Source organism: Equus caballus, chromosome X (assembly GCF_041296265.1).
Source record: "Equus caballus isolate H_3958 breed thoroughbred chromosome X, TB-T2T, whole genome shotgun sequence".
Taxonomy (NCBI): domain Eukaryota; kingdom Metazoa; phylum Chordata; class Mammalia; order Perissodactyla; family Equidae; genus Equus; species Equus caballus.
Genome location: NC_091715.1, coordinates 31,802,130 through 31,827,860, shown reverse-complemented (window position 1 = coordinate 31,827,860; position 25,731 = coordinate 31,802,130). Strand labels below are relative to the sequence as shown.

At 39.4% G+C, this 25,731-nt stretch overlaps 1 pseudogene; it reads left to right on the top strand.

Moving 5' to 3' along the window:
• The first annotated feature begins 432 nt into the window (after positions 1 to 432).
• Positions 433 to 2,087, top strand: LOC138921873 (ferritin light chain pseudogene; annotated as a pseudogene).
• The last annotated feature ends 23,644 nt before the right edge of the window (positions 2,088 to 25,731 follow it).

Below are 25,731 nucleotides of genomic sequence, written 5' to 3'. Positions count from 1 at the left end.
TGAGCATGAAAGGGGGTGCTATTTTTTAATTGATTAAATTTAGGGGGCACTATTAATAATTACACCAAGACAACAGGACTGCTCTTGGCAAATTGGAATAGTCACCGTCTCAAAGAGGGATTAGGAGCAGGGAAAAACATATTTATACAGGCTCCAAAATAAGAAACAAGGGAGTTTTAAACCGAAATGAAGGTTGGAAGAGTTTCACTCTCAACACTTGACATTCTTACCTTGGACGTTCTTACCTCAGTTTGGCATTATGCTGAGAAGTGGGGCAAAATGACAGATAAAGACTCCTTTCCAATACTTAGGAAAGAGAGAAGAATTAGACTCTTATCAAAAGCTAGACTGAGAGGGAGTGCACCCTGCAGACTCCCAGATCTCTTTCTTGCTTCAACAGTGTTGGAAAGGAACAGACCGGATGCTCCCTCCCTTACCCGTCACTCACCACCCTCTAACCCCACCCCTTCCGCGGCAACTTCCGGCGCCATCTACTTGCCTTCCTCCTGCTTCCGGGACCAGCTCAGGCACCTTATTTTGTGGTGAGCTCCTCATTGCTGACCAGCCATGGGCACCAGAATCCGCCAGACCTATTGTGCCAACGTGGAGGCCGCCGTCAACAGCCTGGTTAACCTGCATCTGCGGGCCTCGCAGACCTACCTCTCTCTGGGCTTTTATTTCGAAGGCGACGATGTGGCTGTGGAGGGCGTGGGCCACTTCTTCCGCAAGTTGGCTGAAGAGAAGCGTGAGGGCGCGCAGCGTCTCTTGAAGTTTCAAAACCAGTGGAGCAGCCTCGCCCTCGTCCAGGATGGGGAGAAGTCGTCCCAAGATCAGTGGAGTGGCAGCGTGGATGCCATGGAAGCCGCCCTCGTCCTGGAGAAGAAGGTGAACGAGGGCATTTTAGATCTGCATGCTCTGGGTTCTGCCAACGCAGACCCCCATCTCTGTGAGTTTCTGAAGAGCCACTTCCTGGAGGAGGAGATGAAAGTCATCAAGAAGATGGGCGACCACCTGACCAACCTCCGTAGGCTGGCCGGCCCGGAGGCCGGGCTGGGCGAGTATCTCTTCCGCCGGCTCACCCACAAGCACAACTAGCAGCTTCCAGAGCCCAGCAGCCTTTGAGTGACTCCTCTGCATTCCCCCGACATCGGGAGTTCTGCCTGAGCCTCTTTCTCCAGCCAGGAGGCAACTTTCTAACCACCTTGAAACCCTCGCCCAAGGCCTGGGACCAAATGGAAACAAATAAGGTTCTTTTCGCAGAGGGGATAAAGGTTCTTTTGCAAAGGTTGCGAGGGGGAAAAAAAAGTATGCAGAATAGCATGAAGCATTTGTAGTCTGTTTAATTCTCTAGATTTTCTAAAGAAGCTGTTCCTGACTTTTGTGAATCACCTGTGTATGTTGAGAATCTGGTAAACTGTGTTTTGTCTGTCACAAAAACTCACGTATTCATAAAATGTTGCGTTCAATTTTAGGGATTTCATAATTTCTCTGAAACCATCCTGGGTACTGGATCAAACTCTATTGTTCTAAAATTTAACTTTGGTTTTGCCTAGCAGAGCAGAGAGCCGAGTACCTTGACCATGTGATGTTGTGTCCCCCCCATCCCGACATTAATGACAAAATTGCTTTTCCTGACTTTCAAGTTGGTGTGATGTCATCTGCCTATGTTAAATATAATAAGAAAGAGCCCTGTGAAATCCATCTTTGTGTCTCCCATTAGGTTACAACTGAGAACACTGATTATTACACCATACACTGACCTCTTTGTGAATCCTCTTGAGAAATTTCTTTCTGGTCTTAGGAATAACAGTGCTTCACTTGGGTAATTGGTTTGCTTTTGTTTCATGGACACCATAAATGATGTAACTAATTAAGTTTCCTTTTCTAACTGCCTGATACAGAGTTTCGAGCGAAATATGTGGTCCACCCAGAGTAAACGAGTAGAATTGTATAAGCATTTTTGTGTAAGCTTCATTCCTGATTCTTCTGTTACTGATTTCTTGGTGTGTTTTGTGGATTCTTTTAAGCCACCTTAAACCCTTTCTGGAACAAGGTTGTGTATAAAGAGATAAATAAAGTAAACTTTAAAAAAATGGCTCTGCAATTCATTTTAGAGAAAAGAGAAGATAACTTTAAGGAAGTGCTAAGGGAGCCGAAGTGATTAGAATGGAGGTGGGTCAGATGGAGGTTAAATTCCAGAAGCCAAGAGGAGAAGCAGTCAAATGTAGCATTCTTTTAAAAATATGCTTCATTTTTCTGGTGAGTTGTTTTCTGCTAAATCCATACGTTTTTGTCCCACAGATATCCTCTTAATAATTGTGTATTCCTTGCACTTTGAAAAGCTGGAGTTATAACTTGTTTTCAAACCACAGAAGTGGAAAAAATCAATTCTTTTCCTACAGCAGCTTTCCTTCCCCGAGCAGGAAGACCAAAAGCATGCTATCATTTCTTTTATCCTACAAGGGTCAGAGGTGTACGAATATTTTACAGAGATTTGGACAACGGTTTTGCTCAGTTAAGCAGGGAAGTTTATCTTCCTGTTTTCATGCAAAGTCTTTTGATAATAAAAAATAATATAGTGGAAAAGTTATTCCTAGAGAAAGAAGTTTTGCCTATTTGCTGGTAGTTGGCAGTAAGAGATAGAAGAAAGCAGTTAACCATGCTGAGATTTGGATTAAAACTCAGATCTCTGTACTTAAATGTATACTTCAAATCAAACTTATTTTCAAATTAGCACTCAAATATAAACATAGAAATCTGAGAAAAAAATCACTTAAAACTATGAGATCAATTGGAAGACTATAATTTGGAGTAGATTATTTGGGAAGAAGGATGCTAACATTTGTTCCCAAGTAATGACATTGTATTTGTCAAACCATTACTAATTAACATCTTTTAATGTCAAGAATGAGCCTGTAGGAGAAAGCTTTATTAAAGTCTCCCAAATAGGCTGAAATGTTCTTTGGTCATCAAATAATTTCTGAAAAACAGCAACTTGCTGGGCATACAATAAATGATTCAAAGACGTGTGGATAAAATATTCGTTTGGCTTTTAAAAACAACTTAAGGTTCTTGGCAAATTTATTTGTGGAAAAAATGGAGATTTGATGACATTAAAATTCTAGAGATTAATTTGGAAACAAGTCCCACAGTGATTTCCTCTATGGCTAACCACTCTGTGTGTGTGTGTGTGTGTGTGTGTGTGTGTGTGTGTGTGTGTCTGTGTCTGTGTCTGTGTCTGTTTGCAAAGAGAATTATGATTAATGATTCCTGTAGGCTATGACTAAATTCTTTATACCAGCCTTCAAGCCTCTCCTTGGTCTACCATGTCTAGTCTACCTTTTAAATTCAATTTCCTACTACTTCCCTATTGTTGGAAGTTTTAGGGGGTACCAATTGCTCATCTTTCCTTTCGTCCAAGTTCAAATCAGAACAGACACAAGAAGCCAAATGGAAATCAAGATAACCTTTATTGGTGGTAAAACCAAATTGGAGAATGTGTTAGGGCTTCCTATTGCCACATCCTGAGTTAAATTCAACCACTCAGTTCCAGGAAGAGAAGCTGAAACAGAGCAGAAACCAGGCTGGGCTGGCCAGAGGCAGGCTCAGCCTTTCCTGGTGGCCCAAGGGAAGTGGGGAGGACACGGCAGGCCCCATTGCCTTGTCATTGCAGTGACCCTGTACTATGGCTAATGTGCACCAAAAGACATCAGGCTCTCAGAATTCTCCACATTCACTCCAATGCCCTCCTGTTAGGGACTAGAGTGGAAGTTTCTTCTCTTTTATATAAGTGTGAGGCCTAGGAGATAAAGGTCTCCTGCAAAAGACCGCAGGAGCCCTCTGCCATAGCCAAAGTGCTCAGTTTGCCGTCCCAGTACCTGCAATTTTCATGTGATTCCTTTCACCTGGAAGGCTCGTTATACTCCTCTTCACCAAATCACTTTTCAGCCTAGTTTCAATCTGCTTGCTTCTGTGAAATCTTCCCTGACCAACCCAACTCAGTCATCTGGCATGGATTCATCTTCTTTTAGTTGTCTTATGGTACCCACTAGACTATAGGCAAGTTGGACTCTGGAAGGCAGTGCAGTAGTTGAATGATGGGCTCTGAGCCAGACTGCCTGTGTTCAAATCCTGCCTCTAACTCATCTTGGTCCAGTCTTTCCACCTTTGTTGGTCCCGGCTTCCTTATCTGAAAAACTGAACACGAGCATAATAAAGATAATACTATCCAACTCATAGATTTTAGGGAGGATTAAATGGGATAAGCCATGTAAAATCCCTAAGTCATGGCCCAGTCAGTACATGCTAAATGCACAATAAATATTAGCTATTTTTATCAACTGACCTTGTATCCAAGCAGAGCTTAATAAAGAGCTATGATGGTAGCATCTCAAAATAAGCTTACTTCTCAGTTTCAGGAAAATAGGTAACTTTAGATTCTAGAATCTTTCTTAATGATCGTTCCTCCCTCTAAACAGGCCCCAGGTATGGAAGTGAAATGCAGGAATTTGCTCATTTCTTGGATGTGATGGTCAGTGAGTAGGAGAAGAAAAAAAAAATGAAGGAGAAACACTCTCTCTTCAGCCAAATAAGTGGAGCCATCTTATTTAGGACCTGGGATTAATTGTTTTAATTACCACACTGCTAAAAGCGGGCATGACGACATTTTAACCTCTCTCAGGAAGGACAAGCCACACAAAGGGGTCATTTCAGAGCCGAAGCTAATTAGCTACTAGCTGCTACTCTTACATAGTTTCCAATTCTTGGGAGTCTTCTCTGCCCACTCTTTTCGCCCACGTGTCCTCCTCCTTCCACTTCGTGGTAGCCTTGGATATGGCAGCGTGAGGGAGCAAGGACTGAATAGGCACAGTGAAGACTCCAGGCATCACTGAGGCCTTGAACTTCTCTTTCACTGTAGGGCCTGTTTAAAGCTCTTGCTTTTGGGGTACTATGTAGTTGGTTTTCCATCTCCAGAAAGATGGACAGTCTTAGAGGGTCGGGTTAAAAATGCTACTTATTTAGAAGAGGGAAATGTTTTTACTACATTCACGTCATGTCATTTATCTCCATAAGCCATTTATCCACCTTGATGAACAATTTATTTTTCACGATAATAATGAAGGAGGTACTAATCCATGGGGGAGTGGCAGGGGGGACACATTAGGAAAGAGTTTTGAATTAATGTAAGGTTTCAGCTGAGTATAAACTCCACAAGAAGCAGCCGTCCTCCTCAGGATTTTAGAAATTCTGATGGCTAAATTAGGGATCATAAGCGGAAGCAGAGAAAAGTCTGGTTTTCACCAGGAGACCTCAAAGGCCCCTGAAGTGCACAAGGTGTCAGGTCAAAGTCAGGGGGACACGGGTAGAGGCAGCTATTCTGGGATTTAAAATCAAGTACATATTCCTGCTAAAAAGTCATACCATGAATCTAATAATAAGAAAACCCCAGACAGATCCAAATTGAGGGCATTCTACAAAATAACTGGCCTGCAATTTTCAAAAGTGCAAAGGTCGAGAAAGGGAGAGGAAGACTAAGGAATTGTCCCAGGTTAAAGAAGACTAAAAGGCATGACAACTAAATGCGTGATCCTGGATTGGACCTGTGTAGCAGGAAAAAAAAAACTTATAAAGGACATTGCAACAATTTATAAAATTTCGACCTGAACCATGGATTGGATAATGGTATTGTATCAACATTAAATTTCCTGATTTGGATAATAACATGGTAGGTAGGTGGGAAAATGTCCTTGCTTTTGGAAGACACACGTTAAAGTATTTAGGAGTAGCTGGGCACAATTTCTCTAACTTGCAAATAGTTAAGAAAAACAATTAGTGAATCTCTATGAAGGGTATACTATTATCGCAACTTTTCTGTAAATTTGAAATTATATCCTAAATAAAATGTTGTCCCCCAGAAATCAATCACAGATAATTTAGACCTGTAATTACTGCAGCTAGTATAATACCTAATTTATACTAAGAGCTCAAAAATAATTTGTTGAATAAGTATTGTAATAGCTTTCAAATGACCCTGTGGACTTGGATTTCCAGTCACAGGGCTTCATAAACAATTTAACTACCAGAAAATTCCAAAGTCTTTGTTTTTTTCCTCAATATAAATTACATGCTTTCAAATTTATCTAACCCTCATCCCCACAAAGGATGTCAACAATTTTTTTTTAAAAAGAGAGGGGCCAGAACAGGGAGGCAAGGAAAAGGAAATCCTATTATTTTATCACTACACAAGTGATACTGCTGCTGGACTAAGTATTTTAATTTTCCAGACTTTATGGTTTTATATCTTCAAAGGAGAATCTGTGCTACTTGCTTTCCTGGTGAAAAACATTCTTTCTTTCACCATTGTATCCTTTTAGTACTATGCAGACCTTTAGGGTTTAAAACTCCTGTCAACCTGAAACATCACAGAGCAGAATAGAAGATCCAGTTTTATTTTCACTTTTATTCCCTTCTTTTCAGCTCTCATTCCACACTCGTGAATGCTATCAGCACCTGTACATATAACCTTTCTTTGGGGCCTTCCTCTCCTCTCATCGTCACAGGAAAAAATCATTCCCTGAGATTCAGAACTTATCTAATGTTCACAACCAGACCTCGATGTTATTACAGACTGGTCAAACCTTCACAGCCAGCCCATTTTGATCTGTTGGACATAAGCCATCTCACAGAACACCAAAGTCAGATAAAGCTACTCTGAGACCATGATACAATGAAACAAAACAAGGTCACTTAATAATTTTGTCTAAGCACAGGCAAAAATCAAAGTCACCGTGCCTCTCACAAAATACCCAATCATAGGATTGCCCCGCTTTCTGATAGCATCTAATCTAGAGCAAATCTCTGCTTCCTTGGTCCCTCCCCCAAATCGTCTATCCAAAGCCCAAATCCTATAATAGTTTCTTTCTAACATACTCTTACTGAGACACCCCACAGTCCCTCATGATGTGTGTTCCTCTCTGCAATGAGTAAAATTCCAACTTGTTTAACTACAAGTGTGTCTTTGGTCATCTTTGGCTGAAGGGCAATGGCACACTATTCTGGGGAATATTCTCCGTTCTATCTACAGATATTTGAGAGGTATTATTAGGGGTATCCAAATCAAGTATGCACAGCCTCTTGTTTCATCTAATCAGGTAGTATTTATTGGTCATGTTCATTTATTCATTCAAAAAATATTTATTGAGCATGTACTCTAAATCAGGCACTGAGCTAAGTGCTGTGGATATAAGACACAGTTTACGTTCTCTGGTGGGCAGGACTAACATATAAAAGTGTAACTTCTGTACAGTATGAAAAATTGTATAGTAGAGGTAAGAGGCAAGTAGTGGTTTGCAAAAGAGGGCAGGATTACTCTGCTTGGAACGTGAAATGCTTTTATGAAAGAAAATTTGCTTAGCTGATCTTGAAAGATGATCAGTGTTGATCAGTTGGACAGGAGAAGACGAGGTATTCTAGGCAGAGAGGCGGCACTTGAGGTAAATGGAATGACTGAAGTGCTTGGAATGAGAAAGTGGACTGGAAAGAAGTCTGGAGGGGAAGTCTGGGCAAGGCCCAGATCACGGTGGGCTTAGTGGATTTAATCTCCCAGCAGCAAGGAACTTGCCAGAATTTATGGAGGAAGCAACACAAATATAAGCTGTGGCCCATGCATTCAAAGAGTTTACATTCCTGTTGGTGATGTGAAACTTACACTAAAAAACAACCAGAAAATAACACAAGCAATATAGAATTATAGCACCCACATCCTCTTCATCTACCCTGGCAATTGCTTGTAAATAGTGCCCATACAACTCTTTGCCAGAGGGCACTCTGGCCAAAGGAGCATGCTTGGTCTGCATGTGGGAGAGTTCAGAAGTGTTAACTTTCGACCTTTCCCTCACGGTGACCTTGAACCAATAAGGGATGGAAATTCATGTATAAATATCTCAGTGTCCTCAGCTCTCAGCAGGACAATTCTGAGGCACGTTTCACACAGCATCTCAGAAAGTGCCCAATGAAATTGAGCCCCAGTTTCCCATAGCAGTAACCCTTTCATTTACACACATTGTACTGATTTTCCTTCCTGCTCTAGGAACTTCTGGAAGAAGCCATTCTTCTCCCTTTTCTCCTCCGTCCAGTATGCCTCACCCTTCTGTCCCCACCACCTTGCTCCATTTATTGCTTATTCCCTTGCCCCTACATAGGTACCAGTCTACCCTCATGGTGTTGATGGCCCCAGGAGAGACCCAGCCTGGAATGCCCGGCTCCCAGGCAAAGCTACTGCTCTTATTCCAGTCTCAGTTAAGCAAGTGAATTGGCTGCTTGTCAACTTTCAAACAAAATCATCACATTTTGGGGGCACTGAGACCGCTGCCAGTCACTGTAGCTTCCTAAATATTCATAAATACAACAGCTGGGGCTTGGTAAACACATTTTTCCAGACAGTGGTCACTTGGAATTCTGTGAGTAATGACAGCCTTAGTACTGGGCTTGGCTGTAAATTTCTTCATCTAGACATCCAGGTCATGGACCCTCTGAGACTTGAGAAGAACATTTGAGCCTATTTCTCTGAAGCGAATCTTAACGAGCCGGATGTCTATTCTTGAGTCAGCTCACATTCCAATTAATATTAGCTGCTTACGTCAGTAAACCTGTATTTAGCATGACACCTGTTGCAAAGAGGATCATGTTTCTTTATGCCTGTAATAACAATTTAAATCTCTGAGTGCAGTCAGAATTTGACATTGACTCTATTCCTCCAGCAGTGTTGACTGGAAAATCTTTTTGGCATGGTGGGATAGGGTGGGAAATAAAACCAGAAAAAGAAAATGGAGTACGATACTTTTTTTTTTTTGGTGAGGAAGGTTGGTCCTGAGCTAATATCTGTTGCCAATCTTCCTCTTATTGATTGAGGAAGATTGTCCCTAAGCTAACATCTATGCCAATCTTCCTCTATTTTGTATGTGGGACACCATCTCAGCATGGCTAGATGAGCAGTGTGTAGGTCCACACCCAGGATCTGAACCAATGAACCCTGGGCCGCCGAAGCAGAGTATGTGCGAACTTAACCACTACACCACTGGGCCACCCCAGAATGTGAGACCTTTTTAAATGACTGGCCAAAAGTTAGTAAGATGTTGAAAGTATATATTAAAAAATAGAATTTAGTAAATAAGCATGCTATAAAATCAACATATAAAAATCAATAATGGAGATTGTGATTAAATGAATATATATTTTTATTAAAATTCATTGAACTGTACACTTAAAAATCTGTGCGTGCTGTTGCATGTAAATTACACCTCAAGAAAGTTGATTAAAATTAATATACTTCAGGGGCCAGCCCTGTGGCCAAGTGGTTACGTTCTTGCACTCAGCTTTGGCAGCCCAGGGTTTCACTGGTTTGGATCCTGGGTGCAGACCTAGCGCCGCTCATCAAGCCATGCTGAGGCAGTGTCCCACATAGCAGAACTAGAAGGACCTTCAACTAGAATACATAACTATGTCCTGGGGGGCCTTGGGGAGAAGAAAAAAAGAAAAGAGGAAGATTGCCAACAGACATTAGCTCAGGGCCAATCTTTAGGAAAAAAAATTAATATACTTCATATACACAAGCAATAACAAGTTAGAAAATATAATGGAAGAGAAGACCTCATTTAAAACAGCAAAGAATAAGCCAAAATAAATAAAATATAATACCTAGGTGAAACTTACTTTTAAAAAGCCCAAAAGCTATGTGAGAAAAACTGTAGCACACTTCTGAAATACGCAAAAATACACATGAACAAATTAAAAGACATACCATGTTCTAGGTTAGGAAAATTTATTATCATTAAGGTGTCAGTTCATCTTAAGTTAATTTTTATGTTTGCATAATGATGAAATATTTAATAGTAATAAACAATTATTGTTAATTTATGATGTGATAATGGTATTGCAATTATATTAAAAAGAATTCTTTTAGAAAAACATTTTGAAATATTTATGAATAAAATAATACAATTATCTGGGATTTGCTTCCAAAAAAAAATCCAGTGGTGGGGAGAGGAGAGAAGTCGTTAAGGGTATAGATGAGTCAAGATTGCCATATGTTGATAACTGTTGAAACTGGGTCATGGTATAAGGGGGTTCATTATACTACTCTCCTTGCTTTTCTATATGTTTTAAATTTTTCATATTAAAGAGTTAAATAAGCAAAGTGTAAAGTGATCTGTTTTTAAATTCTATTTACAGATACCATAGTAATTTTCTATTTTCTCCCCTTATAACAATTGATCAAAGAAACAAAATCTCAAAATGTAAATCAGTATTTCCCAAAACCAAAATGAAAAGAAAGAGATGAAGGAAGGAAGGAAGAGTAAGGAAGGTAGGGAGACAGGGAGGGAAGAAAGAAGAAAAAAGATATATTTGATCAAATAAGGTTAGAAAATATTGCAGAGATTTTCCCAGTCTTGTAAATTCACAGCGCACATTAGCCAGTGATTCTTAACCAGGTGAACATCAGAACTAGCGAGAGAGTGACATTTTTCCTCTTATTCCCTAGATCTGGGTGGGGCCCAGTCATCTGTAGGTTTTAAAACTTCCCCAGGTGATTCTAATGTACATTTTTGAATGAGAGTCACTGGGAGCATATAAAATGCCCAGAAAACGCCTGCAGTCAAGAAACTTGTTTGCTATTGCTTGCCTTGGTACTTCCCAAACTTCTGTGACCAAGGAACCCTTTTATCATATACCACCTTTTAAGATCTCCCCCAAACCAGTGTTCTGTAACAGGCAGCAAAAGGCAAGCTTAAACTTCCTTGAAAGCTGTCTATACAGTAGAGTTTGGATTAGATTACCTCCAAGGTATCTGCTAGCTGTAAAATTTGCAAATTGTAAGGCCCAGATCGCCAGGGATGAAAAGTGATTGCCGACATAATTAACTTGCACCTTTGTATTCAGCCAAATGAGTCCATCAATCAATAACATACCAATAAGAACAATAAATAATAAAATAAAAAATAAAAAACAATAAACAATAATAATAATAATATAAATGTGCTCTTAGTCCATATTTTTGATAATTTTCTGTCTTCCCAACTCACTCCTCTATCTTATCTTCCACCTTTCAGCTCAAATATATCATCTGAGTAACAGCAGTAAAATCTTTCCAATGTATTTTTTACTTTTAATGGAAGAGATAGAATTTATGGCACTACCTTACAAATGAAGCTCCGCCGATAGAGTATTTATAGCTTTCAAAGAGAAAAATTTAAGAAAATACCTATTAATTGACCCCTCCAATTAAAAAGCAAGTCAAAGGGAGCTGAGCCCTTTAGGAGTTAACGGTTGTTGCTAGAGTGACCAACCATTCTGGTTTGCCAGGGACTGAGCTGTTTCCTGGGACACAGGACTTTCAGTGCTAAAACGAGAACAATCTCAGACAAATCAGGACAGTTGTTGCCAACCACTGTTTGAAAGGGATAAAACAAGGTGTGCGTTTTTCCCTGTGGGTCATCATTAAATTACCTTTATCTTCTGGACTTTCTCTCCTCCTATCATAATAGTGGATGTCTCAATGACCATGGCTCAATGTAATCCATTCCATTATTACCTTTTCTTGCTGTGGAAGTTGGAGGGCTGCATATTTTTTAATATTGCTTCTACCTTCTCTGAGTTTTAATCTGTCATCGCATGGCAACAAGAGGAATAAAGAGTTGTAGAAAGCACTCTTGGCTGATTTCCATTTACATGACAACTGTGCTATATGTGGGTGGGGATACAGGGACAGGGAGAGGCACACGTTGGAAAACATGATGTTAACTGCAAGGCACTGAACATAACTATGCTTATCATTGCGCAATAAGCCAGCTGGTGCCCAATTTGCGTTGTCCCTTATTGATTGATTAATTGATTGAAACAAGCGCAAAGCCAAAGGCTTATTTTGGATGCGTTAAAAAATTCTTTACCCAATCCTCACTCATAATTTATTTATTGTTTACGTGGTTCTAAGGGCACCAAGTACAAATCACGCTGGAAATTTAATGCTTTTCGAGCGGTTTATTGCCATCATTCCAGTTAAGTTTATTGGGCTATAAAATCACTAGAGGTGATAGATTATTGATTAGCATTTCTATTGGTAAGTCACTGAGCCAGAAGTTGCCAGTGTCATACAGAATAACAAGACTGACTCCTTCCTTGCTTTCTGGGCAGCAGTTTTGTTTTTTTTTTAATACCACAAATTTATTACCTCCCAGTTTCTGTGGATCGGGAATCCAGGCACAGCTCAGCTCAGCCCTCTGGCTCAGGATCTCTTCTGGGCTGCAGTCAAGACGTGGACCGTGCCTGTAGTCTCACTGGGGAAGGATTCACTTCCAAGCTCACCCCCGTGGTTGTTGACAGGATTCGGTTTCTTGTAGGTGTTTGGACTGAGGGCCTCAGTTCCTTGCTGGCTCTTGACCGAGGGCCACCCTGAATTCCTTGCCACACAGGCCTCCTCAGCATGGCAGCTTGCTTCCTCAAAGCCAGCAAGATGGTCTGCTAGCAACAGGGAAGCCAGAGTCTTGTATAACTAATCATCGAAGTGTCATCTCATCACTTTTGCCATATTCTATTTGTTAGAGGCAAATCACTAGGTGCAGTTCACACTTAAGGGGAGGAGATTATGTATGGGCGTGAATACCTGGAGGCAGGGAGCATGGGAGGCCATCTGAGATGTCCACCTTCCATTTAGCAGTTTTGGAAGAAGCTTAGCAAAGCGGTTGGCTGAGATGCCTCTGAAGCCTTGTTTGGATCTCTGGCATTGCCACCTACTAGTTATATAGCCTTGAGAAAGTTACTTAACCTCTCTAAACTTCGGTTTCCTCATCAGTTAATTCAGAATAATAATAGTACCTAGCTCTCAGGGTGGTTGTGAGGGTTAAATTTAAATGAAATTAATAATGTGCACATTTAGCATGATGCCTGGCATGTGGTTGGTACTCAAAACTATTACTTTCTTAGCCAGGATTCCCTAGTAGCACGCTGAGAGACGGGCAGATGGGCTAGGGAGCAGGGAAGTAGAGGAAGGCAAGCAAGGGTGGAATCTTGGCAAAAATCCTACAAGGGGTAATGTCAGCCTGATCCTGCAGGGGGCTCTCAGTGTGTTAGCCTTCCAAGTTATCATCTTGAGCTCAGGCAGCTGTGCTTTACACCCCCACACTCTATATCCTCTGGATAACAACCGTCCACCTCAAGGCAGAGTGGGGGGATGGAAACTCCCGGCACTAGCCCTCTGACCTTGTGGGCAAAGCAGCTCCAGTAGCCTGAGGGCAGCTCTCTGAAGAAAAGCCACCACAGGGGCTGGCCTGGCAATTCAAAGGACACTGACATTGGTGGAGGGAGGGCACATATTAGTAGAATGCCAAAAAGGGATCTGAGTGGAGCACTGATATTATCCAATATATTACCCAATTAAAAGATGAAAGTTCCAGGCTGAGTAGTGGGATAAAACAAATTCACATAAAACTGCAATTGGATGCAAAATGTAATAATAGCTGTCACTGAAGTTTCAGATGGGGACTAGGCAGAAGTTTCAACCAGGTCTTTACAGGAGAAGATAGAAGGCATCCAAAACGATACTGAGTATTGGTCAGGATTTTAACAAGCAGAGTGAGGGAAGTGGTACGGAAAAAGACAAGGAGATAGGGGATCTGGGGACAGGTTTAGGGAACAACAAATAATTCAGTTTTCTTGTAGGGTATGGTAAGAGCAGAGGGAGAAAAGCCGAGCATAGATGTGTTGAGGACAGATCACAAAGAAGCTTGAATGTAGGGATGATAAATTTGCACTTAACTGAGAAGGAACTGGGAAGCTAGTGAAGGTTTTTGAGCAAGTAAGAGATCATTGCTCTACTTTAGGAAATTAATTTGACTTTGATAAATTTGATTGTTTGGAATAAGAAAGGAAGTGTAGGGGAAGAGAAATTAGAAGCTTATTACAAAAGACAATATGAGTAATCGTGAGGGTTGGGAGTAGGGCAGCAGTAGTGAGAATGGAATATGGGAGAAGATACAGATGTCGCAAAAGCAGAGAGTTTACAAATTTGGCAATTAATTAGATAGAGTGAGGAACAAAGAAGAGCCTTCCAGCCTCTGAGAAAGGAGATAATTTGTGGAAAAACATAATGAATTTACCTTTGGACCTGTTGAGTTTGAGATGTTGTTGGATTATCCAGGGAGTAATTTCCATCAGGAAGTTGTAAACACAGGAATAGAGCTTGAGAAAATAATTTAATTGTGAGACATAAGTTTGGTAGATGAAATTATGGAATTGATGAACTCACCAAGGTCCAAGTGTGGGAAACATGTAACGACCAATGACAAAGTCTTGGAAAGCCTTTAGGAGCAAGAGGAGGAAGATCAGTGGAGAAGACAGAGAAGGAGCATCCAGAAGTCGAATGAGGAGGCTTCGGTGTCATAAAAGTCAGGAGAAGAGAAAGGCTCAAGGAAAACGACATGAAAAGATGGAGATAGACGAAGAGGAATAGGTAGAAAGGGACAGAATGGGACTGACCATTAGCAGATCATCTGTGACACTGGTGCGTGGTTTCAGTAGGGCAGCAAAAATGGAATCCACACTTTGAGGGAATAAGCAATGAGCAGGTTATAAGACTTTTTTCAAGAAGTTTGCAGTGAGTTTGGCAGCTTGTGGGAGGTAGGATATAATTATTTTTAATACAGAATAGACCTAAAAGGGGGAAGGGACAGTAAAACAGGAGTAATTAAAAATATGAATGGATAGAGTCAGATCTAGAGTGTCACTAGAAGAGCCTGAGGTCAAGAGAATATACGTATTCTTCCTGGCCCTGCTGGCGCTGATCAGGGAAATAAACTCATTCATTACAGCTTCCTGTGGTTGATGTAGCTATCATCCCCCCTTCTTCCCTTTAAGCTTAGAATCTTTCAAATTGTTACTCAAATAGTGTCTTTAGTGAAGTGTCTAATTTCGGATGAAGCTTGGCATTTGAGAGAGTAATTTGCAAAAGATGACTACATCAGGGTGTGGAATAGCGGATGCCTGACGAGCAGTGAAAGCTCGCAAATCCACCCACCACACTCATCATCATGGAGGAGAGCAATCACCCTGAACCAGAATGCAATTTCCACATCTAATTTTTGGTTTCTGTGTTAACTAAAGGTTACAGTAACCAGCACGCAGATAAAATATCCTTCAACTGAACTTCATGTGCCCGGTCACTCTTTATACCTCTAAAGGTAAGGATTTGGGGACAAGTTTGTTAGTCAAAGGCTCTAAATAGAACCAGAAATGAAAGAATCTTAAAACCACTCACTATATTATTTTTATCTTCAGTATATTTTTGTTGTCGTTGTTTGGATTTCTTTTCTCAGACATCAGGAGAAGGGATGTGGGGTTCTAAAGTGGGCCTGGGAATGAAGAAAGTAAAACTATCCCTGTGACATTATTAGTGTTTGCTCAGACTATCATCTCAGATTACAAACAGGCGTTAAGCTTCTTAGATGCAGCAAGACCCTACCTTGTGCAGACAATGACAACGGCAGCTGTGTTCCTGTTAAGGGCTTAGTGGTGGTGCTGGTGACCTTTAAAAGCTGTGCAGAGCCATGCTACCTGTGCAGCCGCTTTCCTGCTGTTAGATTTGTATATGCCATGGTTAAGAAACTGGGAATTAATTTAACCATATGGTATGTGCACGAGGTGGTTTCTTTTCACCAATCTGTAGCCCACAAGAAAAAAACCTAAGGACCAAATGATGGAACAGAAAAAAAGTTCAAAAATACAAATCAAGAAAACATTGCTGAAGTGATAGGAGGCTTGAATCTACAGATGGGAACGGCATACTGTATCCCAGGAAAATCTGATACTGAATGAGCATGCCAATTATTACCCTCTCAGCTTCAAACGTACTTTTCTATACTCTACTTGGTGATGCTGGGCCTGAGACTCTGCAAGTGACGTTTTTCGTTTGCCAGCTGGTTCCTTGTTAGGCTCTGCCAATAGGGGGCACTAGAGAGATGTCAGAAGCCAGGAGGAGAGACCATCCTTTCTTCTGTTTGCTTGATACTCCCCATCAGCATAGACCCAGCAAAAGTACTTTGTTGGTTCCTGTCTCCAGCTTCTTTTGGTATTTGCATAACTGACTGATCTTGCCCCTTCAAGATACAGCAGCAGCCAGAAGTGCACACTCTTCAGAGGTCTGAAGTTCAGCTCTGCAGCATCTCTTCAAGCTTCTAAGGTAACAGCACCAGCCAGGTAGCACCCCTTCCTTGGGAATTGGAGTCCCCTCCTCCAAGCTTCTAGGTTCTGATCATCTCTTCCCTTTGTTTTCCCAGTCTTAGAAGTGATAGATGTTTCCTGCAGGTATTATCTCTGGGTTCCCCTAGTGTTCTCCTTTTGTTTTTCAGTCTTCTCACACCTATGCAAAATTCCCTATATTAAATCTCCTCTGCTGAAAGACCTAGTACATCCATTTTAATGATTGGACCCTGACTGATAGAATGAGCAAGAACAAAACATATCCTAGTAAACTTTCTAGGCTTCAGAAATAAAGAAGGTACCCTGTGGGCATTAAAACATAAAGATAGAGCCACCTACAAGGAAAAAAATCAGGTTGACTTCTGACTTCTACACAGTAATATTCAAATCTCGAAGATAGTAAGTATAGCAATGCCTATAAACTTCTAAGGGAAAAAGAGTCCTAAGAATATTATAACCATCTAAAATGTTGTTCAAGTATTGAGTCAACAGATAAATATTTTCAGATATTCAAGAATTCAGGAAATACATTTCTCTGAAATCTTCTTGATGAAACTAAAATAAGAAATGTTTTCAAACAAAAGATGAATGGAGACTATGGCAAGTGACTTGGCAATAGTCATTAACTTCACTTAAGTATATGCCTAAAGGTAAAGTAAGATGGTAGACTGCAAATGTAAAATATGGCAATGAAACAATAAAATTACTAACAAAACTCAAGAAGTAGAGGAAATACATCTTCTTACAGATTGTTGATCATTTGTAGAAATGCAAGTAACTTTTATACATTGTTTTTTTTAGTTAAGGAAGTCTGCTAAACTCTTCTTAACTCTAATAAGTTATAAACTCTGTGAGATTTTTCTACACAGATAATCACATCATTTGCCATAATGACAATTTTTCTGCTTTTTCAATTCCTATACATTAAAAATGTTTTTCTTGCTTTATTGCACTGGCTAGGAGTCCATACAATGTTGAATAGAAGTGGTTATAGGAGGTCCCCTTGTCTTTTTTTTCTGATCTTAATAGTAATCCTTTCATTTTGTCACCATCAAGTATAATAATTGCTATCAATATTCATAGACGTCCTTTATCAGGTTAGAGAAGGCCTTTTTTATACCTAGTTTGCTGAGTGTTATGATCATGAGTATATATTAAGTTTATCAGACCCATTTTCTGTATCCATATAGATTTTCATCTTTAAATTGTCAATGTAGTGAATTTCATTGATCAATTTTCTAATATTAAATTAATCTTGCATTCCATGGCTAAACATGGCCATATTTTTAAACATTGCTAAATTCAGTTTGTTAATATAGTGTTCAGTGTTCCTATATCTATATTCATCAGTGAGAACAGCCTGTAATTTTTCTTTCTTGTACTATCCTTGATTGGTTTTGGAATCAAGGTTGTGCTAGCCTCATCAAATGAGTTGAGGTATATCTCGTCTTTCTCTGCTTACCTTATGGTCTATCAGATAATTTTTTATAAATGTTCCCTATGTGCTTGAAAAAATGTGTTTTCTCCAGCTTGGGCATGCAGTGTTCCATGGATATGCATTGGACCAAACTTATTGATTGTCATATTCAAATCTTCCATATCTTTGCTGATTTTTCTGCTTAACCTAATTCCTGAGAGAGATGTGTTAAAATTTCCCCATCAAGGTAGTGGATTTGTTTATTTCACCTTGTTTCATATTCTTATATATATTAGGTACATACGAATTTAAAAGTTTTATATTATCTTGATGATATAAAATATGGAAGAAGATAAAAACATCTTTACCTGTCTCCTGAACAACACAAGGGCTCTAGCGTTATCTCTAATGGCCACTCTCCATACTTACATGGTTGTCCAGTATTTTAGTTCCATATTATTTTCACTTTAAATATTAAACACTACTATCTATATATTCACTTGTTTTATTGTTTTATATACTCACTTTGGATTTTATCTATTGTCTTTTCTTCTTGCATTTCACATATTACATCTGAGATTATTTTCTCCTGCTTGAATAACAGCCTTTTAGGATTTACTTTAATGAGTATCTGTTGATAAAGATCTTTAATTTTTGTTTGTCTAAAAAAGTTTTTTATTTCATTTTCGTCCTTGAAATATAGCTTCTGTCGGTAAAAATTTCTAAGTTGACTCAGAATATTAAAGATATTCTGAGATTCTGGCTTCAATTGTGGCTATTGATCTAATAGCCATTCCTTTATAAGCAATTGTTGGTTTCTTCTCTCTGGCTGATTTTGTTATTTTCTCTGTCTTTGTTAATCCACAGTTTCTTTAGGCTATATGAAGGTGTGGATTTCTAATTATTTATCCTGTTTGGGATTCATTACGATTTCATAATGAGATTTAGTGTCTGTTAACAATTCTGGAAAATTCTCATTCATGAGCTCTTTAAATTGTTCCTTTCCTCCATGTCTTTCATAGCTTTTATCTCCTGTCTCTGGACTACATTTTAGGTAGTTTCTTTAGATCTCCCAGCTGGTGCTGCCCCAACACATTCTTCTGATGGCTAAGCCTCTTTCCTCCCATGCTGCAGTGGTGCAGCAGGACTGGAGCTCCCAATTGCATCTTCTCTCTGTTCATGTGGGACCCATCTTCTGTCCCTCTCAGGAAACATGAACCTAACTGAGGTTTGTTCCTGGAACCCTCTCAGCCTGGTAGTCCACCACCTTACCATCGCCTCCCAATTCTCATTTCCCTCCTACACCAGTACAGGGACAGTCCAGCAAGTCTTCCAGCTAAGGAGACATCTAATAAGAGAGTGAAATTACAGTCTCCTTTTCTAGTAGGTGTCCATAACTTTATGAGGAATTCTCTTGAAACCCTCTTCTTCGCTTTGAAAAAGGGGAGCATCCTCCCCAAACCCAATCAGAGAAAGCGTGTATAGTAATGGCGAAGGGTCAAAACAGCTCACTTTACAGATCCTAAAGGGCCATGAGCTGTTCCCTAGTTCTCCCTTTATATTTACTAGGAACAGAATGGAGTAGGGTGGGTGGCAGTGGTGTCTGTCTTTTTGACCTCTGATTCATCTTCCTTGCAGGGAGGCAGCTAGCTCCAACTCTAGCAGGCTTGATGAACTTAGATTTAGGGTACTAATTAGTCTTTTGTCATCAACTTTGGGCCTTAACTGCAATTCCAGGACAACAAGAAAATCCCGCTCAACATCAAAGCATTATTTTTTGAGAAAAGTTGATCAGTCATTGGGCTACTCGACTGATATTGTCAATTGTATTCCTAACCATACTTGTTAGTGCACCGTGCTTAACTCAAATAACTAAATGAGTATGTGTTTAGAAGAATCATAAAATCTTTCTGAGCTCCTAGTTCTGATATAGGAATTTATCTCTCAATTTCTAAAATTAGATCTGCTCTAAAGAATAGTTCGTTGAACACTTTAGGATGTATGAAACTTACAGAACTCAGTACACCCTAGGCTCCTCTTGGGTATTCCCCCCAAACAATAGCAAACAAACAAAAACTTCAACTTCTGGTTAGCTTTTCAAATTAGAGTGAGTACAAGCACAGTCTATCGATTGTCTGGGATGAACACACACTGCCATCATCCATTAACAGCTCTAATTAGGGGAGCCATCAATTAAAGTAAAGCAGGCCTTGGGCTAAGAATAAACATGACAGAAAACAGTCATGATCTGCTAATTATCTATCACTAATGGACGTTAGTGAGTTGAAGGACATTATGACTCTCATAAAAACAATGAAATATTTAAATAAAAAGATACGTGCTTATTGTAAAGCAAGTTAAACAAGGCAGAAAATGATAAAAAAGAATGTAAAAATCTCCACAAATCCCCTGACCTGGGGATAAATGCTATTAACATTTTGGTGAACATCCTTATAGCCATATAGTAACATCCCTTTAAAAGAATTACATTTTGTCATTGTTTGCAGTCTCTGTAAGATACATTTTAGATGCTTCTCCATATTCTTCATGACCTCTTCACATCCTTTCACTTTATAGAAGTAAGATAAATGATTAGCCAGTGTCGTTTGTGGATACATGCTGAGGAGTGGTAGTGGGGGCAATCTCCGGAAACCTGGGATGTGAAAAAGTTGTGGAGAATATTGACAAGCATCCAAAAATTTCGAGAGTTGCCCATAATTTTAGGGAAATTCCCCAACTTTGATAAGGAAGACCATATTTAAAGGCACAACATTAGCAAGTCAGTTTTGCCCTGTTGATCTGATGCTGGTGTTAAATCAGTGGTAACTTCTTTTTGGATTTCATCGGTGTGGATCTTCATGTAATTGTCTTTATGGTGTCTCCTTTAATTGCCTAAGCAGGACTGCCACCTAGCTTCAGTTGCTAAGTTTTCAGAATGTCAGAGCTTCCATCAGATAATAATGAGTGGCCAACTTGAAGGTTCCTTCAATTGCCTTGATCGCTTATCACTTCAAGTGCCTTTATCCCAGGGCAAAGGAGCTCTTCATTTGGACTATTATAGTCCGAGCATTATTATATCATCACTGCAGGCATTGAAGATTTCAGAGGAAAAAGTAGAATGATTTAGAATAGATTAGAGGATAACAAGAATGAGAAGGCCCTTTGGCCACCCAGAGGATGGAGCAAGCGGAAGTATGCCATGGTCCTTGGTTAAGGTGGCAGGCAAGGGCATCCTTCTTCCCCAAGGAGATACTGAGTTTCATACATCACTCAGAACATCAGGTGCCTTGTAGCAGAAATAATTGTTTGATGACTATCAGAATCAGTGGTTCTCCATCCTGGCCGCACATTAGAATTACCCGGGAATCTTTGAGACAATATCAATGACTAGGCCCAACCTCAGAGATACGGATTTAATTAATTGTTCCAAGATGTTTCTCAGGCATCAGTACTTTTAAACTTTTTAATGACTCTCATGAACACGCAGGGTTGCAAATCCTTGGTCAAAATAAATAGAAGGGAGAGAAAGTCTCATTATATCTGTAGTTTAGTTTGTGCAAGATGTCAGTATGAGCATCTTTTGGGGAAGGAGAAATGAAAAAAAAAAAGGTAGGAAATTTTCTTATTTTGGTCATTTGTACTTTAGTGCTGTTTTCTTATGTCTAGGATACCCATACAATTTATCATCCAAATCAGGACTCTTGTGAAAGTGAAAGGGGTAGCTATTAACAATTATGCCAGGACAACAGTTGTTAACTGTAACCGTCTAGGCAAACTGGGACCAATTGTCACTGCTTATAGCTATGGCCTGCCTCTCCTCTTGGTCTCAGTAACAGCCCAAAGTTAAGCTATGCGGTTGTTGATGTTTTAATATTTGCCCATTGGAAGACTTTCAAGTTAGTTTTTAAAAACATGTTTTTATTGCGTCAAGTTTTGGCAACTGGTTTTTGGAAAGCCACTTTTTGAGGGATTTAAAAAATCGACTTTCTCGAGATTCTTAGTTCACTTCTTCACCACCACTTTGCAGGAGAGACAGGAAATGAAACCCACATACGTTGCCTCTTTTTTTTTTTGCCACTGTGAATACTTTATAGGACCTCAAGTCAAAGTTTAATGAGAGAAAAGTTAGAAACTACTTGCTGTAATTAAGTTTTTAGTTTGTGTGTGGATTTTGCGTGTACATACCGGGTCCATTTCCCATTAATAAGGATAATTAAATGTTAACTGGACTTACCACATTTGTGAATGCATAGTCTTAATTAATTGCCTTTATTGATTAACTTTGTTCTTCTGGCCAAATGAAATGTCTATGAAAGCTCTCTAAAGAAGTAGAAGTGTCGTATAAGCGGAAGGTACTATTATATCGCTGAAAGTTTGGAAGTTTGTATTTTAAAACAGAGAGAATCCTCGCTTTCCAGGAATGATTTGGCTCCATGGGTTTTCAATGTGTTTTTTAACCTGAGAACCATTTTAGCAAATGAAATGTTATGGGGAAATTCAATAGATAAAACAAATTAAAGACCAGCTGCTTGGTTGAAGTGAGAAGAGGCGATGGGGATGGGATGAGGGGAGGGGCCTGGGCCTCTCCCGTTCAGTCCACCCTCCCCCCTTTTCAGGATAAGGGCACAAGAAGAGAGGAGTAACTTTGGGCTTGGGAAATCTATATTATAGTCCTAGTTTCAGTCCCAGATTTATGCTGCAGTCCAAAATTTAGTTTACTTCCAGAAGTTTCCCTTTCAATTGAGGGAGGATAATTGATTCTGCCATCTGCCTGCCACTCAGGGATGATATGTGAGCCAAAGGTGATAAATATGACATGCTTTGATTTCTGCCAATGACAATTTACATAAATCTAAAGTATTTTATGTTTGTATAGTAAAATTATTACTCATTTAAAAAGCAACAGGCCCAGAGAAAGAAAAGGAGATAGAAGTTTAGCTGTTGAGTTAGACTAAAGAATATTTTAGCAAGAATTCTGCTCCCTTTATATCTTTTGTTATTCATAAAGCCTAAGTGACAGGTCTACAGTTTTTTGGGTTTTTTTTAAAGATTTAATTTTTTTCCTTTTTCTCCCCAAAGCCCTCCAGTACATAGTTGTATATTCTTCGTTGTGGGTCCTTCTAGTTGTGGCATGTGGGACGCTGCCTCAGCATGGTTTGATGAGCAGTGCCATGTCCACGCCCAGGATTTGAACCAATGAAACACTGGGCTGCCTGCAGCAGAGTGTGTGAACTTAACCGCTCGGCCATGGGGCTGGCCCCAACAGGTCTACAGTTTTGTTTTGTTTGTTTCTTTCAAATTTCCTTCTCTTACAGCCATTTGTCCATTAACTGTGAATGGATTAACAAATTGTGGAACATCCACACAGTGGAATATTATCCAGCAATAAAAATAAATGGACTTTGGATACACACAAGAACAGAGCTGAATCTCAACAACGTTATGCTGAAGGAAAGAAGCCTGACACAAAAGACCACACACTCTATGATTCCACTTATGTGACATTTTAGAAAAGACAATCTAATCCATTGTGACAGAAAGCAGATCAGTGGTTGCCTGGGGCTGGAGGTGGGGGGGGGGTCAACTAGAATGAGGTGCAAGGGAACATTTAGGGGTTTTGGAAATGTTTGGCATCTTGATTGTGGTAGTTACACAGGTTTTTGAATTTGTAGAAACTCATCAAAATATACACTTAAAATAGATGCATTTTAGTGTATGTAAACAGCATGTCGATTTAGTTGACTAAAAAGTTTTATTTTCTTAGGGCAAACAGTTTTTTCTTGGCACTGATGCCAGTGGAACAAGATGAAATATTATATTGAACTAGTCCTGTGCAAGACGTAGATCAGTTGGTCTGCTTTTATCTCTGAGACACTGTTGTATCTGATTCTAAAAGCTTAAAATCTAGATGTAAATATTATCATTGTATCTACTTCTATGTTTACTCCTTGTTTCACTTTATCTTCCGATTTATTTTATTTTCCCCCATTTTTAATGCTTGCTATATTTTTATGTTGAGTTGCATCCATGCAAGTTATGTGAAATCTTTCTAGTACAGAGTTTAAATTTTTAAAATAAAATAAACTTATTTGGGTTTCTTTTATTATAGACAAAAGTAATGTGTATTTTCCCCTCACTATATTTATACACATACTAGTACACTCACACACAATTACTAACCATTAATATATTTAGAAATCCAATGAAGTTAGTGGATTTGAGAGGCTCTCTCTTAACTGTGATAGGACTAATAAGTGAAATGTTTGTTGTTTTCTATGAATCCTCCCTAAAATAGATATAAACATGATCGAATATGACTAAGAGTAGACACCCGTAGTGGAGAAAGCTGGCAAGAGATAATTCTAGACAACTCACTAGAAAAGTATGGTGTGGATTTAGCTATTGTTTACCATGTTAATGGCGATGGACATTAAGCTCTGCTGTGGTATTTAGAAATACTCAAAATCAGCTGTTCTTTCCTAGAAGCAAAGCTGTCTCATGGCATCAATGAAGTGTGTTGTTCAAAGGAGATTTGCTATTGGGAAATGCGCCCAAAGAAAAGTAAATAAATAAAGTTTTAGATGGGGAGTTGATGAAATAAATCTAGGAAGAAACTTTATTCAGCACTTTCATATCTTATATATGAAATACGTAAGATTTATAAAGAAATATGTACCTGTAAACCAAGAATAAGGAAATCAGGCTAAAAAACACATGATTCCATTCGAAGGTACAGATGGTGCCCATATGTTACTGTAATAGGAAAGGGAAATGCAGATATGTTAATGAAATTAAAATTACCTAAAATATCGAGTTCAAAATTTGTTCAAAATCCAAAAAACAGAGCTAAATAAAAGGCGAATAGTAAAATACAAAAATCTGAATCTAAATCTAAAATGGTATAATATAAAGACAACCATCATCTATAATTTCCGTATCAATTAAAATGTGCTTTGTTGTAAGTTGAGTACTCTTCCTTTAAACTGTTTTTCATAGACACAAATGCACTATTGGCAAGTAAATTAATTTCTTTCTCTTCACTACAGATATTCATAAAGGAATAATATTATCACACAAACACCTTTCTTTCCTTAAGTTAAAAGCAGAGATGAACTAAAATTGTTTCAAATGTTGAAAATTTGCAGCAAAACTATGGCATCAATATTATGCCTGCCCTTGGCCTTGGCCCTTCAAAGTGTGGTCTGTGGAAGCAGCATCAGCATCACCTGGGAAAAGAAATGCAGACCCACAGGCCAATCCTACACCTCTTGAATAGGAATCAGTATGTTAACAAGATATCCAGGGAATTTAGATGACTTTAGTTTGAGGAGACCTGTCCTAAACCATCAATGTCGCCAGAATTATTCAAGAAATTGCTAGGGTGGCCAACCATCCCAATTTGCCCTGGACTGAGAGATTACCCTGAATTTAGGACTTTCAGTGCTAAAAACCAAGAAAGTCCCAGGCAAATCAAGCTGAGTTGGTCACCCTAAAATTGACCAAAGTTCAACTTTAGCATTGAGGAGGAAAAAAATATAAATGTGGGGAAATTACACTCTGGGTCAACGTCCATTAGCGTTAGCTCTTCTCTCATAGTCTGTTTCCACTCACTAATTTTAAGCATTAAGAAAGTAATCAAATGAGGAACAGCTCTCTGCTCCCTGAGATGTTGAGATCTTACTGCACTTTAATTCCTCCTATGAATCAAAACATGGAGTCCAGGTTCAAAGGCCTGAGAGGTAAAATCTGTTCGCTTTCTCAGTAAACTTCTTGCCACAGGGTTAATACGCTGGATAGTTTCAAGCAAGATATTTTGTTCTATTTCTTTCTTGGTTTCTCATTCAGGATTGTTGAACTGCACCTCTTGCCTGCATGTGATTATCTTATAGTTGCAAAACCTCTAAGGAAGGCCACCTGGGATAAAACTGTTTGCTCTCATTAGCTGGGAAAACAAGGCTCTGTTTATTCCTCATGCTAGTGTCAGGGGGATGCTGGTTTAATTCCAACACAGGTCTAGGTGTTGATTTCACACAAAGGGATTAGCTTAGGCGTCTGTGAAAGTTCCA